The following is a 17,771-nucleotide window of genomic DNA, read 5'->3' on the forward strand; positions in this document are numbered from 1 at the left end:
CCACCTGGTTCCTTGTCTTCTCCAAGAAGTCACGGCAACTCTAAGGATTATGAGAGCACTCCTGCCAAACTAAAGGGTTAAGGTGTAAAATGAGCACCCGTTCCTGAGGAGGAACAGAGCAGAATACGCTTGATCAGAGGTTCTCTTCCAGATTTCCAGAGACTTTACGAAGCACAGACCCTGAGGGTCAAAAGAAGTAGACCAAAAGCTAAAAAGAAAACAAAGAGTTTCCCTTCCCTTCTATCACAAAGTATTTAACACCAAGTCTCCCTTAGGTAGATGGTACCAAACAGAATATTCCTTTTTCAAAAAGTGTGTGTTTAAACATAAACTATCGATCTTAAGCTTTTTTTTTTAATGGGAAAAAACTATCTATAGCGCTACATTAGAAGGTCCCCACAACTTAGCCTTTTTTAATCCTATAGAACACCGGATTATTTATTCATTCCAGAAGCATCAGTTGTGTGTCAGATGGTGCACAAAGTGAGGGCGATACAAGATGAACACGATCTCGGAGGAAGACAGACACCCAGTTGACCCTTGAAAGACCAGCACCTAAGCAGTCCAAAATCCACGTGTAACTTTGGACTCCCCCAAAACCCAAGTGCTAATAGCCTACTGTTGACCAGAAGTCTTGCCAAAAACACAGATAGTTGATGAACACGTACTTGTATATGATGTGTCTTATACACTGTTTTCTAGAGAAAAGAAAATATCATTTAGAAAAATCACAAGGAAAAGAAAACACATTCACTGAGGGTACTATGTTTACTGGGAACAAAAAAATCTGTGTGTAAGTGGACCCGCATAGTTCGAGCCCCTGTTGCTCAAGGGTCAGCAGTGTGTCAGATAACTTACGAAGCTCCACACTCGGGGCAGTGAGGGAGAGACACAGAGGGTCCTATGGGAAGGCAGGGCAGGCTCCCCCGGGGGGGTGTCTGCCTGTGCTGGACAAGGATAAGCCAGGCGGAACTGCGGGCCAGTGGGCAGACGGCGGAGGCCTGATGACGAGCAGAGGAAGATGAGCCCGGGAAGCTGAGAAGGTAGTCAACGTCAAAGAAAAGAGGGCCTGTACTCTTGACCGTGGACTTGGCTCTGCCCTGTAGGCGGAGGTGTCATCAGGAGTGAGGCTCAGCTGAGAGGCTACTGGGTTTCGTTCCAGTTTTGCCATGTGGAGGTGAGGAAGACAAAACTCAGGGTGTTTCCAGGGTGTCGGGGGTCTACGTCTGAGTCATTTCTTTCAATAAAAATCAGATATCTTGGCTCTGTGAAGATTCTCTTTCAACCTACTGGAGTGCTATGGCCTCCCCCGTCCGAAGCTCCGCCTCCTCCTCTCGGGTAGACCTGGCTCCTGGCCATCACTGGCCATCACCTGGGACGCAGAAGGGCTTCGAGAAGTGAGCAGGCGCCCTCCGGCAAGGAGCCACCTGAGGACGAGGCGTGGCTGCTGCCTTGCTATTTCTTTGAACAGGCTCCAAAGGACTGCGTCCAGGAATTCTCCTCCCCCAACTCCCTGCACAGGACTAACTCATTCTCTGATGTCATTCCCCCTTCGGCTCTGAGCGAGCAGGATATTTGACAAAGCTGGCTGGCTCCCGTCTGGGTGAGATGAGTGGGGGTGGGGGGTGGGAGGTGAGGGGTTGGGGGGGTGGGCACTGAGGACTGGGCTGCAGGCAGGGAGGCACCTGTCTCAGGGTCTCCAGTGGGCCCAGCTTTGGGGCAGGTAGGAAAAGAAAGGCTCCCCGAGCCCTGGGGCTGTGATGCGTAGGTTTACCTACACACTTTACTATTATTTTAAGTCCTCAGGCTTATAAATGACGGTTATTTTTATCTCTGCAGATTTAAAAACCGCGAAATTTGTTTCGAGAGGGAGGAAGTGTCAGAGCTGGGAACAGGGAAGAGAAATACAGAGAAGGGGAGGGAAGAAGAGAGGAAGAAGTTGAGAGATGGGAAGAGGCAGGAGAAAGAAAGGAGTGGAAAGAAGGTAGAAAGACGCAAGGACACTAAGGAGCCAGGAAGCTCATGCATTTTCTCTTTCTTTCTTTCTTTCTTTCTTTCTTTTTTTTTTTTTTTAACCTGAGAAATAGAGAGATGTCTTGGGTATACAGGGAGGAGGTTAGCAAGCTGGCCAGCCCATGACTGTGAGGTACCTGCCCTGTCCTTCCCAGAGGGAAGCCCGGTGGGCCCCAGGGGCTTGCCTAAAGAGGCCAGAGTTGCACAAGAGGTCTCCCTTAAGCATCGTCTTCACAGCTCCCTTTATTCAGCTCCCTTTATTTGATCTGACCCCAGAGAGGCCATTTTCTCCTCTTTCTCCTCAAGATGCAAGTATTTCTCTATATCAGCCCTGCTTTACAAGCCATTTCTAACGTAGTCAGTACTTAAAGAGAAATCTGCAAATATTCCCAGCTCCTTCTCACAACTCAAGCAGCAGAACCCGTCAGTCAGTCTCTGCTGAAACCACAACCATCTTTTTTTTTTTAAGATTTTATTTATTTATTTGACAGAGAGAGATCACAAGTAGGCAGAGAGGCAGGCAGAGAGAGAGGGGGAAGCAGGCTCCCTGCAGAGCAGGGAGTCTGATGCGGGGTGATCCCAGGACCCTAGGATCATGACCTGAGCCGACGGCAGAGGCTTTAACCCACTGAACCACCCAGGTGCCCCAAACCACAACCATCTTTAAATAACCCCTCTGAGGGGCACCTGGTGGCTCAGTGGGTTGAGCATCTGCCTTCAGCTCAGGTCATGATCCCAGGGTCCTGGATTGAGCTTCACATCGGCCTCTTTGCTTGGCAAGGAGCCTGCTTCTCTCTCTTCCTTTACCTTCCTTTGCCATCCCCCCGCTTGTGCTCACTCTCTCTCAATCTGTCAAATAAATAAATAAAAATCTTTAAAAATAAATAAATGACCCAGGTGGAAAATTCCATTGCTTATCAATAGTCAGGACTTTTCAGAGAGAATTCAGAAAATCAGCCTGCTGCACGTGGGCTCTTTTCAAAGAATGTATTTAAAAAGGCATCATTTTCACAACACCATGAGACACGGCGACCACCTGTGTCCCCCACGGAACCAGAAGCCCTGTGAAGGTGGGCACATTGCTGTGGCCTCACCACCCGCTGACAAACACAGGGTCAGCCGCTTGACAAATACTTGGGGAATGAACGGACAAATGGAGGAGGAGTCCAAACATGTGGGCAAAAATCAAGAATGAAAACGAGGCATGTTTTATGGGTCCCGTCCCCTCTGCATACCAATCCCACAATGTAATGTGGTTTGCCGTCCGGCCTTCTGCAGATTCCTCACGTAACAGACCCCGAGCTTCATTCCTCCTCCTGTGTCTCTGGACTCTTCCCTCTTCCAGATAAATTGCTGCTTCCATAGCAGGTAGACTCTCTCTTACTGTGTTTGGACTCTGCACCCTGGGGAACACACAGCTGCACTGTCCACAGGAGGCCTGGTCAGCCCAAGGAGCAAAAACCAGGCGGATGCTTCCAAGCATCTCTGCGAAGAACGTGCTAGAGGCCCTGACACAGGCTCCAGGTATTTGGGACAGGCCCTGCACGGAGACAGCTTGCCTAGAAGTCCAAGACCCTCTGTCTCAGTGCTTGGGCTCTCCCCTCTGTGGCTGTCGCCAGAGAGCACCCTATACTTTGCTTTCCTGCGCAGAGAAGTATGGACACACACACACACACACGGCTCATCGCTTACACTCCATTCGTCTAGCTCAACTGTTTCTTTTAAACAAAAATTCCGGTGAATGAAAGAGAGGTGCAAGTTCATGGAGTTTGCTGTTTGAAAGAATACAGGTATGCACTTAGAATCAATTTGAAATGGATTTTTTAAAAAAAATTTATTTATTTATTTGAGAGAGAGAGGGAGAGGGAGTATGAGTGGGGGAAGAGGCAGAGGGAGAAAGGAGAGGCAGTCTCCCCGCTAAGTAGGGAGACCGACCAGGGCTCGATCCCAGGACCCTGAGATCATGATCTGAGCCGAAGGCAGATGCTTAACAGGCTGAGCCACCCAGGTGCCCCTAGAAGTTGATTTTTTGGTGTTTGGTAAGGTGCAAGATTGGCTAGGCCTACTACTATGTGTTAAATATCTGGATTGATTTAATGAGCCTTTACCAAATATATGGGCAGGAGTCTGGGATGTTTCATAATCTGATGCAGAAAAACAGGTAACTTTCAAAACCTTAAAAAAAAAAAATCTTGATTTTTCCTCTGATGATTTTACGAAATGTTCTGTGTGAGGGGCGCCTGGGTGGCTCGGTTCGTTGGGCCGCCGGCTCTGGATTTCGGCTGAGGTCATGATCCGGGTTCCGGGATGCAGCCACAGCATCGCTGGGCACTGCTCTCAGCAGGGAGTCTGCTCAGGGATTCTCTCTCTCCCTCTCCTTCTGTCCCCCACCCTGCTTGAGTGCCCCCCTTTCTAAAATAAATAAATAGATCTTTAAAAAAAAAAAAAGGAATGTTCTGTATAAGAGACAATGCTTTACACCGCTATCTTCCAAATTATCTTTGGAACACTGAAAAGTGACAAGAAATGGGAAAATAGGGGCACCTGAGTGGCTCAGTGGGTTAAAGCTTCATGTCATGATCCCAGGGTCTTGGGATCGAGCCCAGCATCCGGCTGTCTGCTCAGCAGGGAGCCTGCTTCCTCCTCTCTCTGCCTGCCTCTCTGCCTACTTGTGATCTCTACCTGTCAAATAAATAAATAAATAAAATCTTTAAAAAAAAAAAAAGAAATGGGAAAATAATAAATGTAAGGTTTCCCACCTTAAGTCCATGAATACAAGAATGAAGATGCTGGTTTGATGTCTTATAGGCTTTTAAAACCAGTCAGTAAGAAGGTATTGAGTAACCACTATTCTCTGCATATTGTTCTAGGCCCTGGGAGACTGGGAAAAAACATAGGATCTCTAAAAGGAGAATAGTTTTAGCTCCAAAGAATTTCAATCACCTTTAAGAGACTCTCTTGTCATTTAATCTCAAAACATGTCAACTCAGTCAACGCAAGATAAGTATAACCATGCGGGCTAACGTGGCGAGCTGACTCAGGCTGATAACCCACCTGTGTGGGGGCTTTAGTGAAGGCCCCACCACCACCCTATAGCTCTACCCACCACCTTCCTGGGAACATGGGAACACATTATTTATGCTTTGTTTCCACGGGAACAAAATGAAATCAGCGCACTCTCTCTCAGCAGCCTCCCCCAGTCTCTGAAAAGCAGCTCATTGTTTACTTTCTGTCTGCCTGGCCTTCCATCAAGAGCCCCAACTGGCCTCTTCCTATGGCGACGCCCAACATCCCTGAGGGACTGGCCCCTTCTCTCTCCCGGTCCTGTTCCTTCATGGTGTTGCGTTAGCGTGCTGCTTTGGGATCCTGTCAGGACCGTCTTGCACATCCCTGGCTTTCTTCTTCATTGACTCGCTAATTGTCTATGGTCCCAAAAGTTGTGTGATCGAGTATGGACAGATCCATTTTCTTTTTGATTAGAAAACTAAGTATCTCCAGACTTCAAGGATGCCCTGTGACATCCTTGAAGACATAAAAACAGGGCAGCTGCTTCTCTCACTGGCACAGACATCACCTGCCTCACTTAGTCCCACGGCCTGAGGCTCTTTAAGCCACAGACTGACTCAGGGAAGTAAAAGCATGGTGTACGAGGGCCAAGGACGAGTGTGATGACACAGGGCGTTCAAGTTCAGACTTGGTGTGAGAACCACTCAGGACAATGGAACTGATGGCAGAGACACCAGATGCTGCCCCAGGCCTCTCAGTAGATCTCCAGGAAGGCAGCTGTATTTCTTAAACTTAAAAGGCAATACCACCAGTGGCAAAGCAGTCATGGCATCTTTAAAAGGCAAGACTGATTGCTGGTGGGAGAATTTCTTTTAAAAGATTGTATTTATTTATTTATTTATTTGAGAGAGAAAGACAGAGAAAGCGAGCAGGGGGAGGGGCAGAGGCAGAGAATCGAAAGCAGAATCTGTGCTGAAAGCGGAGCCAGACACGGGGCTCAAATTCACAACCCTGAAATCATGACCAGAGACAAAACCAAGAGTCAGGTACTTAACTGACTGAGCCACCCAGGTGCCCTGTTGGCAGGAGAATTTTTAAGCGGGGTTATTAGAGAACTGTATTAGTCAGGTCCTCCAGAGAAATAGAACCAACCGGATATATACATATGTATACATACACACACACACACACACACACATATATATATATATATAGAGAGAGAGAGAGAGAGAGAGGTTTATCACAAGGCATTGGTTCACAGTCTTATGGAAGCTAAGAAGGGCCCAGATCTGCAGAAGGTCAGAGAACTGGAAGAGCCAATAGTGTAAATTAGAAGTTCAAAAGCCAGCAGGCCCAAGACCCAAGAAGAGCTGAGTTTCAGTTCGAGCTCAAAGGCTGAAAAGGACCGATGTCCCCACTCTGCAGTCAGGCTGGGGGAGTACCCTCTTATTTAGTTTTCCTTTTCAGTCTGAGGCTGAAGGCTGTAAAAGGCTGATATCCCAGCCCAACGGTCAGGAAAGAGGAACTCCCAGTTGCTCGGCCTTTATGGTCAGATCTTCAACTGATTGGATGAGGCCCACCCATATTGGGAAGGGCAATCTGCTTCACTCAGTCTACAGATTCAGATGTTTTGTCATCCAGAAACACTCTCACAGATATACCCAGAAGTAATATCTGAGCAATTGTCTAGACATCCTTCAGCCCAGTCAAGCTGACATAAAATTAGCCATCACAGGGGCCAAAGTAGAAATCCACAGTTCAAGACAACAGAGGTGCCTGGCGACTCGCCCCAAAGTCACAATGCCTGTGTGGTCTCCTGGAACACCAGGCTTTTGGTCACCAAGAGATGATCCTGGGCATTTTGCTCAAGGTGGTCGTGTTCAAGAAATGGCTTCTCAGTATAATTCCACAGGATCAATAGGCTTTGATGGAATTCTCCTAAGAAAACTACACAGGAAGTATCCAATAGCTCTACCTGTTCACTCAGTCTCAAGGAACTTTGTATTTCCTGGCCTCTGAGGCAGAGAAAAGCTTACCTACTCTAGCCCCCTTGTTGACAAATGAAGCTGCCCTACCCCTAGAGGCTGGGTAGTGCATCTTAGATGCAGAACAGGGAGAACCCAGGCCTCCTAGGGCACCTGCGGGGCTCAGTCAGTTAAACATTGGACTCTTGATTTCAGCACAGGTCATGATCTCATGGGTCATGAGATCAGCCCCAAGTCAGGCTCCTGGCTCAGCAGGGAATCTGCTTGAGAGTCTTTCCATTTCCTTTTGTCTTTCCCTCCCCTCATTATCTCTCTAATAAATAAATTAATAAATCTTGGGGGCGGTGGGGAGGAAGACCCCAGGCCTCCAGACGTACAGCCCAATTATTTTCCGATATCCTATAGGGCTTTGTTTGTCTGCAACTCGGACAAACTCAGACAAACTCTTTCCATACCAGAGGAGGTTCAACAAGTAATTGTGGGTCAAAATATGCAGGAGAAGGCCTCTGTGAAATATTCAGTTATGTTCCCAGCATTTTAGTGATCAGCACTGAGGCTCTCCAGTCAAGCTGCCATTTACTGGCTGGGAAACCTTGAACAAAAGTTACTTTTGCTGTGCTTCAGTTTCTCTGCAAAGACAAGGATGGCATCAATATGTATACTACTTATGACATGCAGGCTTGATGACAACCCTTCAAGCAAGCCATGATCACCTCCTGTTTCCCAACTGAAACACAGGTACCCGGAGATCAGGTGACTGAGTTCAGGCTGCACGGCTAGATGTGGAGGAATGTGATGTCAGGCATCCTTGCTCCAGGCACGCATGCCCACTAGCCTCTCACACCTGTCTCATAGAGTATTTGTGAGGATTAAATGAGACTGTGAATGTAAGTGCCCCAAACAGTGCCTGGCCTATAAGAAGCTGATTCAACCATTATTATTATGCTGCTGTGTAAAAAGCATTTTAAAGCACGGCATGATAATAAACACTGTGGAAACCCAGTTCTGTATACAGTTGGCCCTCCAACAACTCGGGTTTGAACTGTGCAGGTCCACTTACATGTAAATTTTTTTTTACATAAATGCATCACTGTGATGAATGTATTTTATGATTTTCTGAATAACGCTTTCTTTTCTCTAATGTAAGAATACAGTGTACAATACCTATAACATAAAATATGTCTTGATTAACTTTATGCGATCAGTAAGGCTTCCTGTCAACAGTGATTACATTTCTGGGGAGTAAAGACTTATACTTTGATTTCCAACTGCGCAGGGTGGGGGGCAGTGGGCACCCCTAAACTCCGCGTTGTTCAAGGGTCAAATGTATTAATTGATCATCCTTAAAAATTCAGAGTGAGCAAATTCAGAGGAAAACACTGAAAAAATCTTACACAAATGCACAATGAACTGTTCTTCATTGCGTTTGGTTCTATGGAAGTTTAAGAGTCAGACTAGAAATCCCAGTATTTGCCTCAGATGCGGCTTGGTGTAAATCACCTTCAGGACATCAGAGCTTTCTCCCTCTAACATATTATTATAAAACACAGGTAGGCAGAGCTAGCCAAAGCTACAAGAATCATATGGCCTGTGTTTCAAACACAGTTTTCCTGATTATAAGCCCCATCTGTGATTTATTTCCTCCCAAAGTGCAAGGGAGTCCACACGGTAGGCGCACATCACACATCATGGAAGGCAGCCATATACATTTCATTTAACCTGGGTTAGACTAGTTCGGAGGGAAACCCAAACTGGGATCTAAAAAGAAGCATGACTGATTCTTGATTTAAATGGGAAACGACACTTAACACTTTCTTCCCCAAACTGCTGGTATGTTAAAATATCACCCATCTATCACTTAAGAAGATCAGAATTTCTCTCCTTTAAAATAAGCCCGAATTTTAAAATCTGATAGTTCAGTCTTTTAAGTTCTACACCAGTCAATGCCCAAGGCCACATTCGGAGCTCCATATCTTTGGACCCAAGGGAAATGCCCCAACACCCCCACAGGCAGATGGCAACCTGGGTGTTCACACACTCCTAAGTCCTGGCCCCCAGGGAGGACAGGGGCGGTCACCTCCCCGATCTTGGACCCTTGGCCAGTCTTTGCCCAGGGCTCTCCTGTGGGTGGCAGTGACCCTGTTCCCACACCGAGTTGATCAGCTTGACCAAGACTCAGACTTCGGTCTTCTCTCCCGACATGGGGTGGTGTGTTGTCCTGACTTACTGCACCCTCCCCTTGCCCCCCCCAGCTGAGCTCTCCCCAACACGGTTGGGGGGGGCCCCCCCAACCCCGCTCACCCCCAAGGCTCGGCTCCCTTCTCCCCGAGTGTCCCCAAGGCTTGTTCCCCTCTTTCAGGTGTCCTATCAGTTCGACTCCCTTTCCCCCTGCCTTCTAGGGGTCTTCCCCTTGGCTCTGGGTCTTCCCTTCTCTCTGGGTATCCCCATGGTTCTGTTCCCCTCTTCTGGAGTCACCCTGCAGCTACACTCCCCTTTCCCAGGTGTCCCTACATTTCTGCTCCCCTCTATCAGGCTTTTCTCCGGGGGTCTCCCGAGATGCTCCGCTTGCCTCTCCCTGGATATCCCCAAGGTTCTGCTCCCCTCTCCCTGTTGTTCTCGGGGTTCTACACCCCTTGCCCGGGTCACCCCGCAGCTGCGCTCCCCCTCCCCAGATCTCTCCAAAGGTTCAGCTTCCCTCTCCCGGGTCTCCCCGGTCTCCGGGTCGCCTCCAAGGCCTGGCTCCCCATCCCAGGTGTCCCCATGGTTCTGTTCCCCTCCGTCCCTGTCGCCCCTCGGCTCCGTCCCCCTTTCTCGGGTCTCGCCCGCATCTCTTCTCCCCTCTCCCGGGTCTCTCCCACGATTCGGCTCCAATCTCCCCGGCTCTCCCGCGGCTAGCTCTCCCCCGGTCCCCAAGGTGTCGGCTTCCCGCGGGGGGCACGGGCGGAGGGCACTCACCGCGCGGCGCGGGCGGGCTCTGGGGACCCGGCGGGCGACGGGCAGGCGTCCCGGGCCGGCGGCGGCGGCGGCGGCGGCGGCGGCGCAGGGTTGCGGCGGGGCGGCGGGCGGGGTGGAGCGCGGCGGCTCCCGCCCGAGAGAACCCCCACTGTGTCATTTGACCATATAAGGAGACGCACGCCTCCGAGACGCCGGCGGCGCGGGCTCGGTGCGCGGGCAGCGGCGTGGGGGCGCGGGGGGCGGGCGCCCGTCGGCCTCCAGGTGGCCCGGGCCCTCGCGGACCCCGACCCTTTGTATGTTTTGGGCTCCGATCCCCCTGGGTCTCTAAAGCGCAGGGCTTACCGGAGCTCCGTGCCGGGCGTGGGCTCACAGGGCCGAGCTGGGGGCCAGGGCCTCCCCCACGCCAGGGCGGAGTGACAGGGATCTCCACGCCCGCATTCTCCGCTGGGGGTCCGGGGAACGCGACGCCAGCCAAAGCCTGAAAAGGGGTTGGGGGAGTGGGCTGGAGTGCGGATCCCAGACCGCTGATCCGGTCTGGCAGCGGCTGGAGCCCCGCGTCTGGGATCTATTTGCACAGTGGGCTTTTTCTCCTTACCCCGAGGACCGCTCTGCGTGGCGAAATGAGCGGAGCAGATGGCCAGAAAGAATGGATAATGCCAGGCTCTTTGTTCCCCTAGGCAGGGGCCGGGGGGGACTGTTTAAGTGATTCTGTTGTTCCCTTCAGGGCGAGAAACAAAGGTGAGCTGGAGAGAGTGCCTCCCGCCTTGAAAGCCCAGCCCCTGTGCCTGAAATCCACACTTAGTAGGGACAGATGGCACCGGGATGGAAATGTTTGCTCTTGAGTGGGTGGCCAGGCTCCCCTGCGGACTGGGGACGGGGGAGAGATAAGCTGATGGGATGACAGCAAGAGAGAGAGAGAGCGAGGGTACCGTGGGCAGGCATGGTATGTTTCACAATCAGTGGGCCTCAGAGAAGGAAGAGCTGTTTGATTCTTTTCTCTGGGTTGACGCTCCGTGTCAGGGGGTATCGGAGACTGTCCGTGGGTCTCCGTCATGGCATCACAGGACTGGAGAGTCATATTAGCTACACTCATTGAGTATTAGCTCTACGTATTGTATCGCTTGATTCTCACTCCTTGAAGATAAGGATTAATACTCAGTTTGAAGGTGAGGACATTTCAGCTCAGAGGGATTGGCTCTAGGCCTCCTGAGACTAACTATACCAGCTGAGATCCGACCTGGAGTGTGTCGGATGGCAGAGCCCTGCCAGGTGCTTGCAGGACAGGAAATGCTCCTCATCGCACCAGTCACTCCACTGCCTTCCAGAAGGCTGAGACCGGCCACAACAGTGAGCCCCGTCAGAACTGGATGTGGGGGATCCAGCCTTTCCTGCATGCCCCCATTCCTCCCTGAACCTGACAGGTTCTCACCAAGAACAGAAGTATGGCTTCCAGACCTGTACTCCCACTGATAGTCAAAGCAGGCCAGTATCTTGAGCAAAGTGTGTGCAGACAAGCCTCTTCCCTCTGACAGTTCTCTGGATTTGTTGTCTGTAGAGTTGCAAGTTAGAGAACGATCTCCCAGAGAGAGAGAGAGCTGGGGGCGGGGTGGGGGGGGGAAATCCAAAGACTGGACTAGCTGCTATGAACAAGATGGACTTAAATAGATTCTGAAACAAAGAACACACTACTTCAAAAATAAGTTCTCATGAGGCAGTTTGGGGAAGTATGACACTAACAAGGTAGTAGAGGACACTGATAAGTTATGAATTTATTTGAGGTGTGATAATGAAATGGCACACACACACACACACACGCACACATATTCTTAAAGCTCTTAGCTTTCAGAAATGGTGCCAAAATATTTACCAATAAGATAACATTGTTTGAAATCATTGCAAAATAATTTGAGGTGGTGGAATGAATAGGGCCGATATATTTACGAAATAGTATCAGCCATGGAGTAACGGTGCAAGCTGGGTGATGGGCATGCAGGGGTTCATTATACTAATCTCTTTCCTTTTGTAATGCTTGAAAAATTCTGGAATGGAACATTTTTTAAATTACAAATGCACATACCATTTGATTTTGACCCGCCACTTCCCCTTAGAGGAAATCATCTTACAAATAGACTTGCTCATGCGTAAATTGATATACATACAAGGGCAGTCCTTGCGGAATTCTTAATCATAGCAAAATATTGGAGCGTGTGATATGTTCATCAACAGGGACCAGTTAAATATCATATGGTACGTTTTAGAGTTATTTCTATATGCAGCTATTAAAAAGAAAGTAACTATATTTATTGATTTGGCATGATCTCCAAGTTATGTCCATGGGAAAAAAAAAGTAGATAGTAACCAAAGATTTGTGTTGAGAAAGGAAGGGAGGAAGACAATGTATACATATAATAGTAGCTGCATCTGGGAGAACTGGGAAGCTGGGGGCCAGGAGTGGAAGGGAGATTAAGTTTTACTCTATACCCTTTTGTTCCTTTAAAATTTTGAGCTATGTATCATTCATTCAAAAAATAAAAATATTTTAAAAATTAAAGCAACACATGCTCCTTCAGGACAAATAAGAAACAAAGTTTGTTAAACTGACTTTATAGAAAATCGAGGAAGTTTGCTAGAAATAGAAGCAGAAGGAATAGGATTCTGAGCTGAATGGATGTACTTTTTGGAAGACTTTGAATCAGACGACAAACTATTTTTTTTTAAGATTTTGTTTATTTATTTGACAGAGATCACAAGTAGGCAGAGAGACAGGCAGAGAAAGAGGAGGAAGCAGGCTCCCCGTGAGCAGAGAGCCTGACGTGGGGCTCCATCCCAGGACCCTGGGATCATGACCTGAGCCAAAGGCAGAGGCTTTAACCCACTGAGCCATCCGGGCGCCCCGAGGACAAACTATTTTAAAATTAAAATTTGGGGGCACCTAGGTAACTCAGTTGGTTAAGCATCTGCTTTCAGCTCAGGTCATGGCTCAGGTCAGGATCCCAGGGTCCTGGGATGGAGCCCCTGTGGGCTCCTCACTCAGAGGGGAGTCAGCTGGAGAATTCTTTCTCTCCCTCTTCCTCTGCTCCCCCCCACCATGCTCTCTCTTTGTCTTTCAAATAAATAAAGAAAATCTTTAAAAAAACAAATTTTTAGGAGCACCTGAGTAGCTCATTTGGTTGAGTGTAGGGTTCTTGATTTCAGCTCAGGTCCTGATTTCTGGGTAGTGGGATCAAGCCCCATTACAGGCTCCTCCTGCTCAGCCAGGAGTCTGTCTGTCCCTCTCCCTCTGCTTTTCCCTCTCCCACTGTTCTCTCTTTCTCAAATAAATACAAATATACATAAAATCTTTAAAGTAAAATAAAAAATATTTTATAAGATAATCTGGTAGAATGTATTTTGAAAAGTTCTGTCTTTTGTACCATTGTATTTGCAGGGCCAAACTATAAAGCATGACACATAGTATGTGTTTAATAAAAACAGGTAATGAATGGATGGATCACAGAAGACTTGTTTAATATAATGGCAAGTCTTTCATTTTGTAACTGACTATTTTGTAGTATAGCAGATAAAATATTATAGAAAATAGAAACCTATGGCAATATAACTTGATCTCTGGAATCAGATTTGGATTTGAATCCCTGTCCTACCTAGGACTTACTGAGGTGACCTTGGGCAACCACAAAATCTCCTTAACCTTTAGTCTACTCGCATGTAAAATGTACTTCGCAAAATTCTTGGAAAAGATCCTTTGAGATGGCTCATGTAAATCACTGAATGGTACTAGTAAAGTCCTTGGCACATCATAGGCCCTCATATTTACTGAGTATTTTATTTGATACTCAGTAAATTTTGTTTGATGGTAAAGGGGAGATGAATTCAGAATAAGAGGAAAATGTCAAGGTGGTGAAAAGGTACAATTTTCCAGTTATAAAATAAGTAAGTCCTGGGGAGGTGATGTACAACATGGTGACTGTAGTTAATAAATCGGTATTGTATATTTGAAAGTGCCGAAGAGAGTAAATCATAAAAGTTCTCATCACAAGAAAAAAAAGGAACGGTGATAGATGTTAACTAGACTGACTGTGGTGATCATTTAGCAATATCTACGATTATCAAATCATCATGGTATCTACCTGAAACTAACATAATATTATATGTTCACTGTATCTCAATAAAGAAGGGAAGGAAACAGACTTAATTCTCATCAGAAGAAAGGGTTAATGCTGAGATCGAATTCCAAAGATAAAAGATTGTCTTTTCGACAGACGAATTCTCTGCTGTGGGTAAGAGTTTGATTCGTGGAAGCACAGAAATTAAGAAATCCTATTTCCTGGGAAAGGCATAGAGGCAACTCTGATAGGAAATTCAAGTAATCCAAGCTTCTCTTGTTAATTTCAGTTCTGTAATTCCCTCACCAGCCAGCGCCACCCTGACTTCGTACTCTCTTATGTGGGACGGTTTCAGGGATGGGGTAGCTAGGAAGCAGAGAAAGAAAAGGATGGCTGTATGGCATAGGCTGGTGGTTCTCTAAGTGTGGTCCTGGACCAGCAGCATCAGGATCACCCAGAAACTTATTAAAGTAAAACATTCCCTGTGTTTTAACAAGCCCCGCGGATAATTCTGATGACTAGTAGTGCTTTGAGGTAAAATACTCCCCAGGGATAACAACTCTGGACTCAGTAATTTACCAGCAACCTAAAATGTTAGTTTCTAGGGAGGATGGGGGAATGGAAACAGATACACTAAACACAGACTGGGCTCCAGAACTGTAAAATCCAATTATAAGTATTACTTACTCTCCCAGGTAATTCACCAGAGGGAAGCACAGGTAGAAATGAACTCTAAAATCCAATCCCAAGTATTACTCTGCCCTGTACTTCATGGGAGGGAAGCACCAATTAGAAAACTTAAAAGGCAAATCCTTGCAGCCCGTGTCTCTGTGGTACCAATGCTGAAAACTAATTCTCTCCTCCGAGAAGCCCAGAGAGGAAAGCGGAGCTTCTAGAAGTGTGGTCAGACCTGGTGGTGGGGGAGCTGGTGGGCAAGGGGGAGGTCAGGCTAGGGTCTCCTCTTGACCTTGGCCACCTCACCAACATCCGGAAGGAAAGAGAACACATAAAAACAGGGGCGGAAGTTCAGACCTCCCTATGTCCCTTACCCTAACTGACCATTTCAATGAGGCTCTTTACAGTCCTCCTCCCATTTCAGAAGCAGAACTTCTCACGGGCAGTTCTGCCCACTCAAACCCTGGGCAGGAAGCTGTTGGATGATTTGCCCTTGATTCAGAGGTAATCATTCTTAATTGCCTCAAATGGTTAGAGGGTGAGTGTCTAAGATCGTAAAAACTGGCGGTAAACCCTGAGTTATTGCTCTGTTCCCGGGAAGGGATCAGGGTGGGGGGCAGGCCTGTGCACGCCTCCCCGTGATACAGCACCACCCCAGTATGTTGTCTCAGACAACCTGGGCCCACTTCTTCTAAAAGCACGATTTACCTGGATGGAGAGGGAACACTTCTATCAAAGATCATGACCCTGCAGATAGGGTGCTCACTTCCTGGGCCCCTGAGCTTGGTGCCCATGTCTCCTGGAGCAAACCAGAGGAGTTTGGTCTGGGTACAGCTTTGTTCTTGTAGGTGCCCAAACGTTGCCCCTGTGCCTGTTAAGACTTTCAGGAAAAGTGCAGCCCTTCAGGATAAGCAAACTCTTTTCCTTCCCTTCCCTGCCTGCCCTCCCCCCCAACCCCTTACTCTAGTTAGGGGGGAAAAGCTTGGCTCTTTCTTAAGACGCGGAGTTTCCATATCCCATTTCTTTGTTCTCTCTTTTTCACACACTGATTTAATGGATGCAAATAGTCACTGTGTTCAAAACCTCAGAAACATGCCTGCTTTTGAGCCAAATCCACAAAAAACTCCATGATTTTCTGAGTTTACCAGCACTGGTGAAAGCTGATTTGGAGCGTTTCATACAAGTTTCCATTGCGGCTTTGATAACTCATTTAAGAAAGGTTCTCTTTGGCAGCCTCATGGCCAATGAAATGAAACCGTTCACACTGCGGTGCGTTTCTGGGAGGCTGGGAGGCCCGTTGCGGATCATGAAACGTTGCTGGACTGTTGCAGATGAAAACAATTTCTCATGGGGTCCCTGGAAATGTTCGCTTCTTCTCTGAGATCCTTTTGCCTCTGATGTCTGCCCTTGTCTGCAATAACCCAGTCATTTCTGTTTGCCAACAGTTTTACTCTATTTTCCCTCTGTCCGCTCTTCCAAAACCCATTGAAAAGAAGTGCAAATGCCCGAGGTCTGCACAAACTTAGCAAAATCCTTGGATTTTGGATTTGGATGAACCGTGTTTGGTGCCCGTAAAGTCCCCGAAGCGCTTTTCTGGGTGCCTCTGCTGGTTCTTCCCGGAGCACCTAAAACGGGAGCATCTCATGCCCACTGTAACTTTTATTTATTTATTTATTTATTTTAAAGATTTTCATTCATTTACTTGATAGACAGAGAGAGATCACAAGTAGGCAGAGAGGCAGGCAGAGAGAGAGGGGGAAGCAGGTTCCCTGCTAAGCAGAGAGCCCGATGTGGGGCTCGATCCCAGGACCCTGAGATCATGACCTGAGCCGAAGGTAGAGGCTTAAACCACTGAGCCACTCAGGCGCCCCCCACTGTAACTTTTAAACCCCCAGGGCACCCTCCCTGTCACTCAAGTCCTCTTGGTGCTATTTCCACTTTGATCAGGGTTCTTAACAGAAAGTTAGGGGGGGCGGCAAGGACCCAGCCCAGGCGTTCCTCACACCACTTGGCCATGTCCTCTTTACTTAACCTCTGAAACAGAGGATGGCCTCTCCTCTGGCCTTAAAGGGTTATTTGAAATTATTTAATCCTTCTTCAAGTTATTGTTATGGTTCATTCATCCCTGAATAATTCCTAAAATTTCCCATACCATAAAAATGATTGTGCAAGTATGGTATGTGATGGTAGTGTGTGACAATGAGCTGTATTTTATTCGGCTTTATGCTCTCCTAAAAACACGACTGAAAGGCTGTCTTCTACCTGTTTCAAAAGGTGCTTTAACATGGGGCCTGAGAATTACGACAGGGCTTTCTGGGACAGCATTGCAATGGTCCTTGACTGCTGGGACACATGTTCCTAAAATGTCTGACCTTAGCAGGATGCCGGCAATACTCTTTGCCCCCCGAAGAATCTTTTCAAATTGTGGGCCATCCTAACCGCACATATTTTTGGAACTTCTGCACAGTTAGAGATGCTGAGGAATGACTCTGTAGCTGTTCCAGATTAGTCATTGCCTCCTGCAGGGATGGAGGGGCTCCAGGGGCAAATCATTGTCAGAAACCCAAATTGTTCATTAGCTGTCCTTAAACTCAGTAAATGCCTCTTCCTTTCCCTTCCTGCCTGCCTGCCCACCTTCCTTTCTCTCTCCCTCCCTCTCTCCCATTCTCTCTCTCTTTCCTTCTTTCTTCCATCCTGCCTTCCTCCTGTCTTTCTCTGCTTTCATATCAACTATCAATAATCTGAAATTACGCTTTCTTCTTGCCAATGGCCTTACCACAACACGGCTCCCTGACTTTGTTAGCATGTTAGGGACCTGGTTCTGTCTCCCACCCTGTCTGTGTGGCATGTCTATTTCCCTACATTGTCATGGGTCCCTTGAGTTCCCAGGTCAGGCTGAAAGCAGGGGAAGGAAATGCTTGGAGGTTTTCTGTTTTGAAGAGTATGTTTGGAAAGTCATCAAGTCAGGACAATAGGGGCTTCCCACCTAAGTCGGGAGATCCTTCAAACCCCTTCCCACACGGTCTCTTGGCTC

General features: G+C 47.8%; 1 protein-coding gene across 5 annotated transcripts in view; it reads right to left on the minus strand.

The window, feature by feature from the left end:
* Window positions 1–17,771, minus strand: part of FHL2 (four and a half LIM domains 2) — a 67,927-nt gene that overhangs the window by 25,468 nt on the left and 24,688 nt on the right. Inside the window, exon 1 of one of the 5 annotated variants that reach the window (XM_044263771.1) lies at window positions 10,302–10,322. The exons of 2 other annotated variants lie outside the window; for them this stretch is intronic. The gene's annotated coding sequence lies outside the window, so the exon portion shown is untranslated. Of the gene's footprint in view, window positions 1–9,959; window positions 10,019–10,301; window positions 10,323–17,771 lie in introns of those variants that run through there. 2 more of the 5 variants (XM_044263770.1, XM_044263772.1) reach the window with 2 other exon arrangements.

This window comes from Neovison vison, chromosome 8, assembly GCF_020171115.1.
Source record: "Neovison vison isolate M4711 chromosome 8, ASM_NN_V1, whole genome shotgun sequence".
Lineage (NCBI taxonomy): Eukaryota > Metazoa > Chordata > Mammalia > Carnivora > Mustelidae > Neogale > Neogale vison.